The sequence below is a fragment of the Paroedura picta genome, chromosome 17 (genome assembly GCF_049243985.1).
Source record: "Paroedura picta isolate Pp20150507F chromosome 17, Ppicta_v3.0, whole genome shotgun sequence".
In the NCBI taxonomy this organism is placed as follows: Eukaryota; Metazoa; Chordata; class Lepidosauria; order Squamata; family Gekkonidae; genus Paroedura; species Paroedura picta.
In genome coordinates, this window is record NC_135385.1 from 1333686 (window position 1) to 1350718 (window position 17033).

Genomic DNA, 17033 nt, shown 5'->3' on the forward strand with positions numbered 1-17033 from the left:
TGGATGCCTACTGACATGACATCACAAAGACCTCATCTGTGTTTAATTGAGAAAAAAAACCTCTTACTGTCTTTTGAAGCGATCCTTAAACAGTCTAGGAGTCAGAAAAGTGCCAGAGACACTGGATGCCTACTGACATGACATCACAAAGACCTCATCTGTGTTTAATTGAGAAAAAAAACCTCTTACTGTCTTTTGAAGCGATCCTTAAACAGTCTAGGAGTCAGAAAAGGGCCAGAGACACTGGATGCTTACTGACATGACATCACAAAGACCTCATCTGTGTTTAATTGAGAAGAAAAAAACCTTTTACTGCCTTTTGGGGCGATCTTTAAACAGACTAAAAGTTAGAAAAGGGCCAGAGACACTGGATACCTACTGACATGATATCACAAAGACCTCCCCTGTGTTTAATTGAGGAGAAAAAACCTCTTACTGCCTTTTGGGGCCATCTTTAAACAGACTAAAAGTTAGAAAAGGGCCAGAGACACTGGATACCTACTGACATGATATCACAAAGAACTCACCTTTGTTTAATTGAGAAGAAAAAAACCTCTTACTGCCTTTTGGGGCGATCTTTAAACAGCCTAGGAGTCAGAAAAGGGCCAGAGACACTGGAGGCCTACTGACATGACATCACAAAGACCTCATCTGTGTTTAATTGAGAAAAAAAACTTCTTACTGTCTTTTGAAGCGATCCTTAAACAGTCTAGGAGTCAGAAAAGGGCCAGAGACACAGGATGCCTACTGACATGACATCACAAAGACCTCATCAGTGTTTAATTGAGAAAAAAAACCTCTTACTGTCTTTTGAAGCGATCCTTAAACAGTCTAGGAGTCAGAAAAGGGCCAGAGACACTGGATGCCTACTGACATGACATCAGAAAGACCTAATCTGTGTTTAATTGAGAAAAAAAACCCTCTTACTGCCTTTTGGGGCGATCTTTAAACAGACTAAAAGTCAGAAAAGGGCCAGAGACACTGGAGGCCTACTGACCTGACATCACAAAGACCTCATCTGTGTTTAATTGAGAAGAAAAAAACCTCCTACTGTCTTTTGAAGCGATCCTTAAACAGTCTAGGAGTCAGAAAAGGGCCAGAGACACTGGAGGCCTACTGACATGACATCACAAAGACCTCATCTGTGTTTAATTGAGAAAAAAACCGTCTAAGTGTCTTTTGAAGCGATCCTTAAACAGTCTAGGAGTCAGAAAAGGGCCAGAGACACTGGAGGCCTACTGACATGACATCACAAAGACCTCATCTGTGTTTAATTGAGAAAAAAACCCTCTTAGTGTCTTTTGAAGCGATCCTTAAACAGTCTAGGAGTCAGAAAAGGGCCAGAGACACTGGAGGCCTACTGACATGACATCACAAAGACCTCATCAGTGTTTAATTGAGAAAAAAAACCTCTTACTGTCTTTTGAAGCGATCCTTAAACAGTCTAGGAGTCAGAAAAGGGCCAGAGACACTGGATGCCTACTGACATGACATCAGAAAGACCTCATCTGTGTTTAATTGAGAAAAAAAAACCTCTTACTGCCTTTTGGGGCGATCTTTAAACAGACTAAAAGTCAGAAAAGGGCCAGAGACACTGGATACCTACTGACCTGACATCACAAAGACCTCACCTGTGTTTAATTGAGAAGAAAAAAACCTCTTAATGTCTTTTGAAGCGATCCTTAAACAGTCTAGGAGTCAGAAAAGGGCCAGAGACACTGGAGGCCTACTGACATGACATCACAAAGACCTCATCTGTGTTTAATTGAGAAAAAAACCCTCTTAGTGTCTTTTGAAGCGATCCTTAAACAGTCTAGGAGTCAGAAAAGGGCCAGAGACACTGGATGCCTACTGACATGACATCACAAAGACCTCATCTGTGTTTAATTGAGAAAAAAAACTGTCTTTTGAAGCGATCCTTAAACAGTCTAGGAGTCAGAAAAGGGCCAGAGACACTGGATGCCTACTGACATGACATCACAAAGACCTCATCTGTGTTTAATTGAGAAAAAAAACCTCTTACTGTCTTTTGAAGCGATCCTTGAACAGTCTAGGAGTCACAAAAGTGGCAGAGACACTGGAGGCCTACTGACATGACATCACAAAGACCTCATCTGTGTTTAATTGAGAAAAAAAACCTCTTACTGTCTTTTGAAGCGATCCTTAAACAGTCTAGGAGTCAGAAAAGGGCCAGGGACTCAGGAAGCCTACTGACATGACATCACAAAGACCTCATCTGTGTTTAATTGAGAAAAAAAACCTCTTACTGTCTTTTGAAGCGATCCTTAAACAGTCTAGGAGTCAGAAAAGGGCCAGAGACACTGGATGTTTACTGACATGACATCACAAAGACCTCATTTGTGTTTAATTGAGAAGAAAAAAACCTTTTACTGTCTTTTGGGGCGATCTTTAAACAGACTAAAAGTTAGAAAAGGGCCAGAGACACTGGATACCTACTGACATGATATCACAAAGACCTCCCCTGTGTTTAATTGAGAAGAAAAAAACCTCTTACTGCCTTTTGGGGCCATCTTTAAACAGTCTAAAAGTTAGAAAAGGGCCAGAGACACTGGATACCTACTGACATGATATCACAAAGACCTCACCTTTGTTTAATTGAGAAGAAAAAAACCTCTTACTGCCTTTTGGGGCGATCTTTAAACAGCCTAGGGGTCAGAAAAGGGCCAGAGACACTGGAGGCCTACTGACATGACATCACAAAGACCTCATCTGTGTTTAATTGAGAAAAAAAACCTCTTACTGTCTTTTGAAGCGATCCTTAAACAGTCTAGGAGTCAGAAAAGGGCCAGAGACACTGGATGCCTACTGACATGACATCATAAAGACCTCATCTGTGTTTAATTGAGAAAAAAAACCTCCTACTGTCTTTTGAAGCGATCCTTAAACAGTCTAGGAGTCAGAAAAGGGCCAAAGACACTGGATGCCTACTGACATGACATCACAAAGACCTCATCTGTGTTTAATTGAGAAAAAAAACCTCCTACTGTCTTTTGAAGCGATCCTTAAACAGTCTAGGAGTCAGAAAAGGGCCAGATACACTGGAGGCCTACTGACATGACATCACAAAGACCTCATCTGTGTTTAATTGAGAAAAAAACCCTCTTAGTGTCTTTTGAAGCCATCCTTAAACAGTCTAGGAGTCAGAAAAGGGCCAGAGATACTGGAGGCCTATTGACATGACATCACAAAGACCTCATCTGTGTTTAATTGAGAAAAAAAACCTCCTACTGTCTTTTGAAGCGATCCTTAAACAGTCTAGGAGTCAGAAAAGGGCCAGATACACTGGAGGCCTACTGACATGACATCACAAAGACCTCATCTGTGTTTAATTGAGAAAAAAAACCTCTTAGTGTCTTTTGAAGCCATCCTTAAACAGTCTAGGAGTCAGAAAAGGGCCAGAGATACTGGAGGCCTATTGACATGACATCACAAAGACCTCATCTGTGTTTAATTGAGAAAAAAAAAACCTCTTACTGCCTTTTGGGGCGATCTTTAAACAGACTAAAAGTCAGAAAAGGGCCAGAGACACTGGATACCTACTGACATGATATCACAAAGACCTCCCATGTGTTTAATTGAGAAGAAAAAAACCTCTTACTGCCTTTTGGGGCCATCTTTAAACAGTCTAAAAGTTAGAAAAGGGCCAGAGACACTGGATACCTACTGACATGATATCACAAAGACCTCACCTTTGTTTAATTGAGAAGAAAAAAACCTCTTACTGCCTTTTGGGGCGATCTTTAAAGAGACTAAAAGTCAGAAAAGGGCCAGAGACACTGGATACCTACTGACCTGACATCACAAACACCTCACCTGTGTTTAATTGAGAAGAAAAAAACCTCTTAATGTCTTTTGAAGCGATCCTTAAACAGTCTAGGAGACAGAAAAGGGCCAGAGACACTGGAGGCCTACTGACATGACATCACAAAGACCACATCTGTGTTTAATTGAGAAAAAAAACCTCTTACTGTCTTTTGAAGCGATCCTTAAACAGTCTAGGAGTCAGAAAAGGGCCAGAGACACTGGAGGCCTACTGACATGACATCACAAAGACCTCATCTGTGTTTAATTGAGAAAAAAAACCTCTTACTGTCTTTTGAAGTAATCCTTAAACAGTCTAGGAGACAGAAAAGGGCCAGAGACACAGGATGCCTACTGACATGACATCACAAAGACCTCATCTGTGTTTAATTGAGAAAAAAAACCTCTTACTGTCTTTTGAAGCCATCCTTAAACAGTCTAGGAGTCAGAAAAGGGCCAGAGACACTGGATGCCTACTGACATGACATCACAAAGACCTCATCTGTGTTTAATTGAGAAAAAAAACCCTCTTACTGTCTTTTGAAGCGATCCTTAAACCGTCTAGGAGTCAGAAAAGGGCCAGAGACACTGGAGGCCTACTGACATGACATCACAAAGACCTCATCTGTGTTTAATTGAGAAAAAAAACCTCTTACTGTCTTTTGAAGCGATCCTTAAACAGTCTAGGAGTCAGAAAAGGGCCAGAGACAATGGAGGCCTACTGACATGACATCACAAAGACCTCATCTGTGTTTAATTGAGAAAAAAAACCTCTTACTGTCTTTTGAAGCGATCCTTAAACAGTCTAGGAGTCAGAAAAGGGCCAGAGACACTGGATGCCTACTGACATGACATCACAAAGACCTCATCTGTGTTTAATTGAGAAAAAAACCTCTTACTGTCTTTTGAAGCGATCCTTTAACAGTCTAGGAGTCAGAAAAGTGCCAGAGACACTGGATGCCTACTGACATGACATCACAAAGACCTCATCTGTGTTTAATTGAGAAAAAAAACCTCTTACTGTCTTTTGAAGCGATCCTTAAACAGTCTAGGAGTCAGAAAAGGGCCAGAGACACAGGATGCCTACTGACATGACATCACAAAGACCTCATCAGTGTTTAATTGAGAAAAAAACCCTCTTAGTGTCTTTTGAAGCGATCCTTAAACAGTCTAGGAGTCAGAAAAGGGCCAGAGACACTGGATGCCTACTGACATGACATCACAAAGACCTCATCTGTGTTTAATTGAGAAAAAAAACTGTCTTTTGAAGCGATCCTTAAACAGTCTAGGAGTCAGAAAAGGGCCAGAGACACTGGATGCCTACTGACATGACATCACAAAGACCTCATCTGTGTTTAATTGAGAAAAAAAACCTCTTACTGTCTTTTGAAGCGATCCTTGAACAGTCTAGGAGTCACAAAAGTGGCAGAGACACTGGAGGCCTACTGACATGACATCACAAAGACCTCATCTGTGTTTAATTGAGAAAAAAAACCTCTTACTGTCTTTTGAAGCGATCCTTAAACAGTCTAGGAGTCAGAAAAGGGCCAGGGACTCAGGAAGCCTACTGACATGACATCACAAAGACCTCATCTGTGTTTAATTGAGAAAAAAAACCTCTTACTGTCTTTTGAAGCGATCCTTAAACAGTCTAGGAGTCAGAAAAGGGCCAGAGACACTGGATGTTTACTGACATGACATCACAAAGACCTCATTTGTGTTTAATTGAGAAGAAAAAAACCTTTTACTGTCTTTTGGGGCGATCTTTAAACAGACTAAAAGTTAGAAAAGGGCCAGAGACACTGGATACCTACTGACATGATATCACAAAGACCTCCCCTGTGTTTAATTGAGAAGAAAAAAACCTCTTACTGCCTTTTGGGGCCATCTTTAAACAGTCTAAAAGTTAGAAAAGGGCCAGAGACACTGGATACCTACTGACATGATATCACAAAGACCTCACCTTTGTTTAATTGAGAAGAAAAAAACCTCTTACTGCCTTTTGGGGCGATCTTTAAACAGCCTAGGGGTCAGAAAAGGGCCAGAGACACTGGAGGCCTACTGACATGACATCACAAAGACCTCATCTGTGTTTAATTGAGAAAAAAAACCTCTTACTGTCTTTTGAAGCGATCCTTAAACAGTCTAGGAGTCAGAAAAGGGCCAGAGACACTGGATGCCTACTGACATGACATCATAAAGACCTCATCTGTGTTTAATTGAGAAAAAAAACCTCCTACTGTCTTTTGAAGCGATCCTTAAACAGTCTAGGAGTCAGAAAAGGGCCAAAGACACTGGATGCCTACTGACATGACATCACAAAGACCTCATCTGTGTTTAATTGAGAAAAAAAACCTCCTACTGTCTTTTGAAGCGATCCTTAAACAGTCTAGGAGTCAGAAAAGGGCCAGATACACTGGAGGCCTACTGACATGACATCACAAAGACCTCATCTGTGTTTAATTGAGAAAAAAACCCTCTTAGTGTCTTTTGAAGCCATCCTTAAACAGTCTAGGAGTCAGAAAAGGGCCAGAGATACTGGAGGCCTATTGACATGACATCACAAAGACCTCATCTGTGTTTAATTGAGAAAAAAAACCTCCTACTGTCTTTTGAAGCGATCCTTAAACAGTCTAGGAGTCAGAAAAGGGCCAGATACACTGGAGGCCTACTGACATGACATCACAAAGACCTCATCTGTGTTTAATTGAGAAAAAAAACCTCTTAGTGTCTTTTGAAGCCATCCTTAAACAGTCTAGGAGTCAGAAAAGGGCCAGAGATACTGGAGGCCTATTGACATGACATCACAAAGACCTCATCTGTGTTTAATTGAGAAAAAAAAAACCTCTTACTGCCTTTTGGGGCGATCTTTAAACAGACTAAAAGTCAGAAAAGGGCCAGAGACACTGGATACCTACTGACATGATATCACAAAGACCTCCCCTGTGTTTAATTGAGAAGAAAAAAACCTCTTACTGCCTTTTGGGGCCATCTTTAAACAGTCTAAAAGTTAGAAAAGGGCCAGAGACACTGGATACCTACTGACATGATATCACAAAGACCTCACCTTTGTTTAATTGAGAAGAAAAAAACCTCTTACTGCCTTTTGGGGCGATCTTTAAACAGACTAAAAGTCAGAAAAGGGCCAGAGACACTGGATACCTACTGACCTGACATCACAAACACCTCACCTGTGTTTAATTGAGAAGAAAAAAACCTCTTAATGTCTTTTGAAGCGATCCTTAAACAGTCTAGGAGACAGAAAAGGGCCAGAGACACTGGAGGCCTACTGACATGACATCACAAAGACCACATCTGTGTTTAATTGAGAAAAAAAACCTCTTACTGTCTTTTGAAGCGATCCTTAAACAGTCTAGGAGTCAGAAAAGGGCCAGAGACACTGGAGGCCTACTGACATGACATCACAAAGACCTCATCTGTGTTTAATTGAGAAAAAAAACCTCTTACTGTCTTTTGAAGTAATCCTTAAACAGTCTAGGAGACAGAAAAGGGCCAGAGACACAGGATGCCTACTGACATGACATCACAAAGACCTCATCTGTGTTTAATTGAGAAAAAAAACCTCTTACTGTCTTTTGAAGCCATCCTTAAACAGTCTAGGAGTCAGAAAAGGGCCAGAGACACTGGATGCCTACTGACATGACATCACAAAGACCTCATCTGTGTTTAATTGAGAAAAAAAACCCTCTTACTGTCTTTTGAAGCGATCCTTAAACCGTCTAGGAGTCAGAAAAGGGCCAGAGACACTGGAGGCCTACTGACATGACATCACAAAGACCTCATCTGTGTTTAATTGAGAAAAAAAACCTCTTACTGTCTTTTGAAGCGATCCTTAAACAGTCTAGGAGTCAGAAAAGGGCCAGAGACAATGGAGGCCTACTGACATGACATCACAAAGACCTCATCTGTGTTTAATTGAGAAAAAAAACCTCTTACTGTCTTTTGAAGCGATCCTTAAACAGTCTAGGAGTCAGAAAAGGGCCAGAGACACTGGATGCCTACTGACATGACATCACAAAGACCTCATCTGTGTTTAATTGAGAAAAAAACCTCTTACTGTCTTTTGAAGCGATCCTTTAACAGTCTAGGAGTCAGAAAAGTGCCAGAGACACTGGATGCCTACTGACATGACATCACAAAGACCTCATCTGTGTTTAATTGAGAAAAAAAACCTCTTACTGTCTTTTGAAGCGATCCTTAAACAGTCTAGGAGTCAGAAAAGGGCCAGAGACACAGGATGCCTACTGACATGACATCACAAAGACCTCATCAGTGTTTAATTGAGAAAAAAAACCTCTTACTGTCTTTTGAAGCGATCCTTAAACAGTCTAGGAGTCAGAAAAGGGCCAGAGACACTGGATGCCTACTGACATGACATCACAAAGACCTCATCTGTGTTTAATTGAGAAAAAAAAACCTCTTTCTGTCTTTTGAAGTGATCCTTAAACAGTCTAGGAGTCAGAAAAGGGCCAGAGACACTGGATGCCTACTGACATGACATCACAAAGACCTCATCTGTGTTTAATTGAGAAAAAAAAACCTCTTTCTGCCTTTTGGGGCGATCTTTAAACAGACTAAAAGTCAGAAAAGGGCCAGAGACACTGGATACCTACTGACCTGACATCACAAACACCTCACCTGTGTTTAATTGAGAAGAAAAAAACCTCTTAATGTCTTTTGAAGCGATCCTTAAACAGTCTAGGAGACAGAAAAGGGCCAGAGACACTGGAGGCCTACTGACATGACATCACAAAGAACTCATCTGTGTTTAATTGAGAAAAAAAACCTCTTACTGTCTTTTGAAGCGATCCTTAAACAGTCTAGGAGTCAGAAAAGGGCCAGAGACACTGGAGGCCTACTGACATGACATCACAAAGACCTCATCTGTGTTTAATTGAGAAAAAAAACCTCTTACTGTCTTTTGAAGTAATCCTTAAACAGTCTAGGAGACAGAAAAGGGCCAGAGACACAGGATGCCTACTGACATGACATCACAAAGACCTCATCTGTGTTTAATTGAGAAAAAAAACCTCTTACTGTCTTTTGAAGCCATCCTTAAACAGTCTAGGAGTCAGAAAAGGGCCAGAGACACTGGATGCCGACTGACATGACATCACAAAGACCTCATCTGTGTTTAATTGAGAAAAAAAACCCTCTTACTGTCTTTTGAAGCGATCCTTAAACCGTCTAGGAGTCAGAAAAGGGCCAGAGACACTGGAGGCCTACTGACATGACATCACAAAGACCTCATCTGTGTTTAATTGAGAAAAAAAACCTCTTACTGTCTTTTGAAGCGATCCTTAAACAGTCTAGGAGTCAGAAAAGGGCCAGAGACAATGGAGGCCTACTGACATGACATCACAAAGACCTCATCTGTGTTTAATTGAGAAAAAAAACCTCTTACTGTCTTTTGAAGCGATCCTTAAACAGTCTAGGAGTCAGAAAAGGGCCAGAGACACTGGATGCCTACTGACATGACATCACAAAGACCTCATCTGTGTTTAATTGAGAAAAAAACCTCTTACTGTCTTTTGAAGCGATCCTTTAACAGTCTAGGAGTCAGAAAAGTGCCAGAGACACTGGATGCCTACTGACATGACATCACAAAGACCTCATCTGTGGTTAATTGAGAAAAAAACCTCTTACTGTCTTTTGAAGCGATCCTTTAACAGTCTAGGAGTCAGAAAAGTGCCAGAGAGACTGGATGCCTACTGACATGACATCACAAAGACCTCATCTGTGTTTAATTGAGAAAAAAAACCTCTTACTGTCTTTTGAAGCGATCCTTAAACAGTCTAGGAGTCAGAAAAGGGCCAGAGACACTGGATGCTTACTGACATGACATCACAAAGACCTCCCCTGTGTTTAATTGAGGAGAAAAAACCTCTTACTGCCTTTTGGGGCCATCTTTAAACAGACTAAAAGTTAGAAAAGGGCCAGAGACACTGGATACCTACTGACATGATATCACAAAGACCTCACCTTTGTTTAATTGAGAAGAAAAAAACCTCTTACTGCCTTTTGGGGCGATCTTTAAACAGCCTAGGAGTCAGAAAAGGGCCAGAGACACTGGAGGCCTACTGACATGACATCACAAAGACCTCATCTGTGTTTAATTGAGAAAAAAAACCTCTTACTGTCTTTTGAAGCGATCCTTAAACAGTCTAGGAGTCAGAAAAGGGCCAGAGACACAGGATGCCTACTGACATGACATCACAAAGACCTCACCTTTGTTTAATTGAGAAGAAAAAAACCTCTTACTGCCTTTTGGGGCGATCTTTAAACAGCCTAGGAGTCAGAAAAGGGCCAGAGACACAGGATACCTACTGACATGACATCACAAAGACCTCATCTGTGTTTAATTGAGAAAAAAAACCTCTTACTGTCTTTTGAAGCGATCCTTAAACAGTCTAGGAGTCAGAAAAGGGCCAGAGACACAGGATGCCTACTGACATGACATCACAAAGACCTCATCAGTGTTTAATTGAGAAAAAAAACCTCTTACTGTCTTTTGAAGCGATCCTTAAACAGTCTAGGAGTCAGAAAAGGGCCAGAGACACTGGATGCCTACTGACATGACATCACAAAGACCTCATCTGTGTTTAATTGAGAAAAAAAAACCTCTTTCTGTCTTTTGAAGTGATCCTTAAACAGTCTAGGAGTCAGAAAAGGGCCAGAGACACTGGATGCCTACTGACATGACATCACAAAGACCTCATCTGTGTTTAATTGAGAAAAAAAAACCTCTTTCTGCCTTTTGGGGCGATCTTTAAACAGACTAAAAGTCAGAAAAGGGCCAGAGACACTGGATGCCTACTGACATGACATCAGAAAGACCTCATCTGTGTTTAATTGAGAAAAAAAAACCTCTTACTGCCTTTTGGGGCGATCTTTAAACAGACTAAAAGTCAGAAAAGGGCCAGAGACACTGGATACCTACTGACCTGACATCACAAAATCCTCACCTGTGTTTAATTGAGAAGAAAAAAAACTCTTAATGTCTTTTGAAGCGATCCTTAAACAGTCTAGGAGTCAGAAAAGGGCCAGAGACACAGGATGCCTACTGACATGACATCACAAAGACCTCATTTGTGTTTAATTGAGAAAAAAAACCTCTTACTGTCTTTTGAAGCGATCCTTAAACAGTCTAGGAGTCAGAAAAGGGCCAGAGACACTGGATGCCTACTGACATGACATCACAAAGACCTCATCTGTGTTTAATTGAGAAAAAAAACCTCTTACTGTCTTTTGAAGCGATCCTTAAACAGTCTAGGAGTCAGAAAAGGGCCAGAGACACTGGATGCTTACTGACATGACATCACAAATCATAGAATCATAGAATCATAGAATCATAGAATCATAGAGTTGGAAGGGGCCATACAGGCCATCTAGTCCAACCCCCTGCTCAACGCAGGATTAGCCCTAAGCATCCTAAAGCATCCAAGACAAGTGTGTATCCAACCTTTGCTTGAAAACTTCCAGTGAGGGGGCACTCACCACCTCCTTAGGCAGCCTATTCCACTGCTGAACGACTCTGACTGAGAAAAACTTTTTCCTGATATCTAGCCTATATCGTTGTACTTGAAGTTTAAACCCATTACTGCGTGTCCTTTCCTCTGCAGCCAGCAGAAACAGCATCCTGCCCTCCTCCAAGTGACAACCTTTCAAATACTTAAAGAGGGCTATCATGTCCCCTCTCAACCTCCTTTTCTCCAGGCTGAACATTCCCAAGTCCCTCAACCTATCTTCATAGGGCTTGGTCCCTTGGCCCCAGATCATCTTCGCCGCTCTCCTCTGTACCCTTTCAATTTTATCGATGTCCTTCTTGAAGTGAGGCCTCCAGAACTGCACACAGTACTCCAGGTGTGGTCTGACCAGTGCCGTATACAATGGGACTATGACATCTTGTGATTTTGATGTGATGCCTCTGTTGATACAGCCCAAAATGGCATTTGCCTTTTTTACCGCTGCATCACACTGCCTGCTCATGTTTAGTTTACAATCCACAAGTACCCCAAGGTCTCGTTCACACACAGTGCTACCTAGAAGCGTATCCCCCATCCAGTAGGCATGCTTTTCATTTTTCTGACCCAGATGCAGAACTTTACACTTATCTTTATTAAATTGCATCTTGTTCTCATTTGCCCATTTTTCCATTGTGTTCAGATCTCGTTGAACTCTGTCTCTATCTTCCGGAGTATTTGCCAGTCCTCCCAATTTGGTGTCATCTGCAAACTTGATGAGTAGTCCCTCCACCCCCTCATCTAGATCATTCATAAATATGTTAAAAAGTACCGGGCCGAGCACCGAACCCTGAGGTACCCCGCTACTCACCTCTCTCCAGTCTGATGAAACACCATTGACAACAACTCTTTGAGTGCGGTTCTCTAACCAATTCCCTATCCACCTAACGATCTGAAAATCCAGATTGCAGTCCTTCAACTTATCCATCAGAACATCATGGGGAACCTTGTCAAAAGCTTTACTAAAATCCAAGTAAATGACATCAACCGAATTTCCCCGATCCAGCAAACCTGTTACTTGGTCAAAAAAGGAAACTAGGTTGGTCTGGCAGGACCTGTTGGAGACAAATCCATGCTGACTTCCTTGGATCACCAAATTGTCCTCCAGATGTTTGCAGATCGCTCCCTTTAATATCTGCTCCATTATCTTCCCCACAACAGAGGTCAGACTCACTGGTCTGTAGTTTCCCGGGTCATCCTTCCTCCCTTTTTTGAAGATCGGAATAACGTTTGCTCTTTTCCAGTCCTCCGGGACATCTCCAGTCCTTAAAGAGGTTCCGAAGATGATGGACAAGGGCTGTGCAAGTTCTCTGGAAAGTTCTTTGAGTACTCTCGGGTGCATTTCATCTGGACCAGGGGATTTGAACTCATCCAGTGCAGCTAAATGCCTCTCGACCACCTCTCTATCCATGTTAACCTGCCACCCAGACACTATCCTTTGGCTACAGCCATCTCTAGATGTGCCTAAACACTTAGACCTGTGGGAAAAAACAGATGTAAAATAGGCACTAAGCCTTTCTGCTTTCTCTGCATCTTTCGTTAGAGTTTGTCCATCCGCACCCAACAGCGGGCCTATTGCCTCCTTTACTTTACGTTTGCTCCTCACGTAACTGAAAAATCTTTTCTTGTTACAATGGGCTTCCCTGGCCAATCTTAGCTCACTCTCAGCTTTGGCCTTTCTGATGATTGATCTACAGTGCCTAGTAACCTGTAGGTACTCTTCTTTAGAGCTCTGTCCTTCCCTCCATTTCCTGAACATTTTCCTTTTCTTTCTTAGTTCCTCTTGAAGTTCTCTGACCTCAAAGACCTCATCTGTGTTTAATTGAGAAGAAAAAAACCTTTTACTGCCTTTTGGGGCGATCTTTAAACAGACTAAAAGTTAGAAAAGGGCCAGAGACACTGGATACCTACTGACATGATATCACAAAGACCTCCCCTGTGTTTAATTGAGAAGAAAAAAACCTCTTCCTGCCTTTTGGGGCCATCTTTAAACAGTCTAAAAGTTAGAAAAGGGCCAGAGACACTGGATACCTACTGACATGATATCACAAAGACCTCACCTTTGTTTAATTGAGAAGAAAAAAAACTCTTACTGCCTTTTGGGGCGATCTTTAAACAGCCTAGGGGTCAGAAAAGGGCCAGAGACACTGGAGGCCTACTGACATGACATCACAAAGACCTCATCTGTGTTTAATTGAGAAAAAAAACCTCTTACTGTCTTTTGAAGCGATCCTTAAACAGTCTAGGAGTCAGAAAAGGGCCAGAGACACTGGAGGCCTACTGACATGACATCACAAAGACCTCATCTGTGTTTAATTGAGAAAAAAAACCTCTTACTGTCTTTTGAAGCGATCCTTAAACAGTCTAGGAGTCAGAAAAGGGCCAGAGACACAGGATGCCTACTGACATGACATCACAAAGACCTCATCTGTGTTTAATTGAGAAAAAAAACCTCTTACTGTCTTTTGAAGCGATCCTTAAACAGTCTAGGAGTCAGAAAAGGGCCAGAGACACTGGATGCCTACTGACATGACATCACAAAGACCTCATCTGTGTTTAATTGAGAAAAAAAACCTCCTACTGTCTTTTGAAGCGATCCTTAAACAGTCTAGGAGTCAGAAAAGGGCCAGAGACACTGGAGGCCTACAGACATGACATCACAAAGACCTCATCTGTGTTTAATTGAGAAAAAAACCCTCTTCCTGCTTTTGAAGCGATCCTTAAACAGTCTAGGAGTCAGAAAAGGGCCAGAGACACAGGATACCTACTGACATGACATCACAAAGACCTCATCTGTGTTTAATTGAGAAAAAAAAACCTCTTACTGTCTTTTGAAGCGATCCTTAAACAGTCTAGGAGTCAGAAAAGGGCCAGAGACACTGGATGCCTACTGACATGACATCACAAAGACCTCATCTGTGTTTAATTGAGAAAAAAAACCTCTTACTGTCTTTTGAAGCGATCCTTAAACAGTCTAGGAGTCAGAAAAGGGCCAGAGACACTGGATGCCTACTGACATGACATCACAAAGACCTCATCTGTGTTTAATTGAGAAAAAAAACCTCCTACTGTCTTTTGAAGCCATCCTTAAACAGTCTAGGAGTCAGAAAAGGGCCAGAGACACTGGAGGCCTACTGACATGACATCACAAAGACCTCATCTGTGTTTAATTGACAAAAAAAAAAACCTCTTATTGTCTTTTGAAGCGATCCTTAAACAGTCTAGGAGTCAGAAGAGGGCCAGGGACACAGGAGGCCTACTGACATGACATCACAAAGACCTCATCTGTGTTTAATTGGGGATAAAAACCTCTTACTGTCTTTTGAAGCGATCCTTAAACTATCTAGGAGTCAGAAAAGGGCCAGAGACACTGGATTACTACTGACATGACATCACAAAGACCTCATCTGTGTTTAATTGAGAAAAAAAACCTCTTACTGTCTTTTGAAGCGATCCTTAAACAGTCTAGGAGTCAGAAAAGGGCCAGAGACACTGGAGGCCTACTGACATAACATCACAAAGACCTCATCTGTGTTTAATTGAGAAAAAAAACCTCTTACTGTCTTTTGAAGCGATCCTTAAACAGTCTAGGAGTCAGAAAAGGGCCAGAGACAGTGGATGCCTACTTACACGACATCACAAAGACCTCATCTGTGTTTAATTGAGAAAAAAAAACCTCTTACTGCCTTTTGGGGCGATCTTTAAACAGACTAAAAGTCAGAAAAGGGCCAGAGACACTGGATGCCTACTGACATGACATCACAAAGACCTCATCTGTGTTTAATTGAGAAAAAAAAACCTCTTACTGCCTTTTGGGGCGATCTTTAAACAGACTAAAAGTCAGAAAAGGGCCAGAGACACTGGATACCTACTGACCTGACATCACAAAGACCTCACCTGTGTTTAATTGAGAAGAAAAAAACCTCTTAATGTCTTTTGAAGCGATCCTTAAACAGTCTAGGAGTCAGAAAAGGGCCAGAGACACTGGCCTACTGACATGACATCACAAAGACCTCATCTGTGTTTAATTGAGAAAAAAAACCTCTTACTGTCTTTTGAAGCGATCCTTAAACAGTCTAGGAGTCAGAAAAGGGCCAGAGACACTGGAGTCCTACTGACATGACATCACAAAGACCTCATCTGTGTTTAATTGAGAAAAAAAACCTCTTACTGTCTTTTGAAGCAATCCTTAAACAGTCTATGAGTCAGAAAAGGGCCAGGGACACAGGAGGCCTACTGACATGACATCACAAAGACCTCATCTGTGTTTAATTGGGGATAAAAACCTCTAACTGTCTTTTGAAGCCATCCTTAAACAATCTAGGAGTCAGAAAAGGGCCAGAGACACTGGATGCCTACTGACATGACATCACAAAGACCTCATCTGTGTTTAATTGAGAAAAAAAAACCTCTTTCTGTCTTTTGAAGTGATCCTTAAACAGTCTAGGAGTCAGAAAAGGGCCAGAGACACTGGATGCCTACTGACATGACATCACAAAGACCTCATCTGTGTTTAATTGAGAAAAAAAAAACCTCTTACTGCCTTTTGGGGCGATCTTTAAACAGACTAAAAGTCAGAAAAGGGCCAGAGACACTGGATACCTACTGACCTGACATCACAAAGACCTCACCTGTGTTTAATTGAGAAGAAAAAAAACTCTTACTGTCTTTTGAAGCGATCCTTAAACAGTCTAGGAGTCAGAAAAGGGCCAGGGACAGGAGGCCTACTGACATGACATCACAAAGACCTCATCTGTGTTTAATTGAGAAAAAAACCCTCTTCCTGCTTTTGAAGCGATCCTTAAACAGTCTAGGAGTCAGAAAAGGGCCAGAGACACAGGATACCTACTGACATGACATCACAAAGACCTCATCTGTGTTTAATTGAGAAAAAAAAACCTCTTACTGTCTTTTGAAGCGATCCTTAAACAGTCTAGGAGTCAGAAAAGGGCCAGAGACACTGGATGCCTACTGACATGACATCACAAAGACCTCATCTGTGTTTAATTGAGAAAAAAAACCTCTTACTGTCTTTTGAAGCGATCCTTAAACAGTCTAGGAGTCAGAAAAGGGCCAGAGACACTGGATGCCTACTGACATGACATCACAAAGACCTCATCTGTGTTTAATTGAGAAAAAAAACCTCCTACTGTCTTTTGAAGCCATCCTTAAACAGTCTAGGAGTCAGAAAAGGGCCAGAGACACTGGAGGCCTACTGACATGACATCACAAAGACCTCATCTGTGTTTAATTGACAAAAAAAAAACCTCTTATTGTCTTTTGAAGCGATCCTTAAACAGTCTAGGAGTCAGAAAAGGGCCAGGGACACAGGAGGCCTACTGACATGACATCATAAAGACCTCATCTGTGTTTAATTGGGGATAAAAACCTCTTACTGTCTTTTGAAGCGATCCTTAAACTATCTAGGAGTCAGAAAAGGGCCAGAGACACTGGATTACTACTGACATGACATCACAAAGACCTCATCTGTGTTTAATTGAGAAAAAAAACCTCTTTCTGTCTTTTGAAGTGATCCTTAAACAGTCTAGGAGTCAGAAAAGGGCCAGAGACACTGGATGCCTACTGACATGACATCACAAAGACCTCATCTGTGTTTAATTGAGAAAAAAAAAACCTCTTACTGCCTTTTGGGGCGATCTTTAAAGA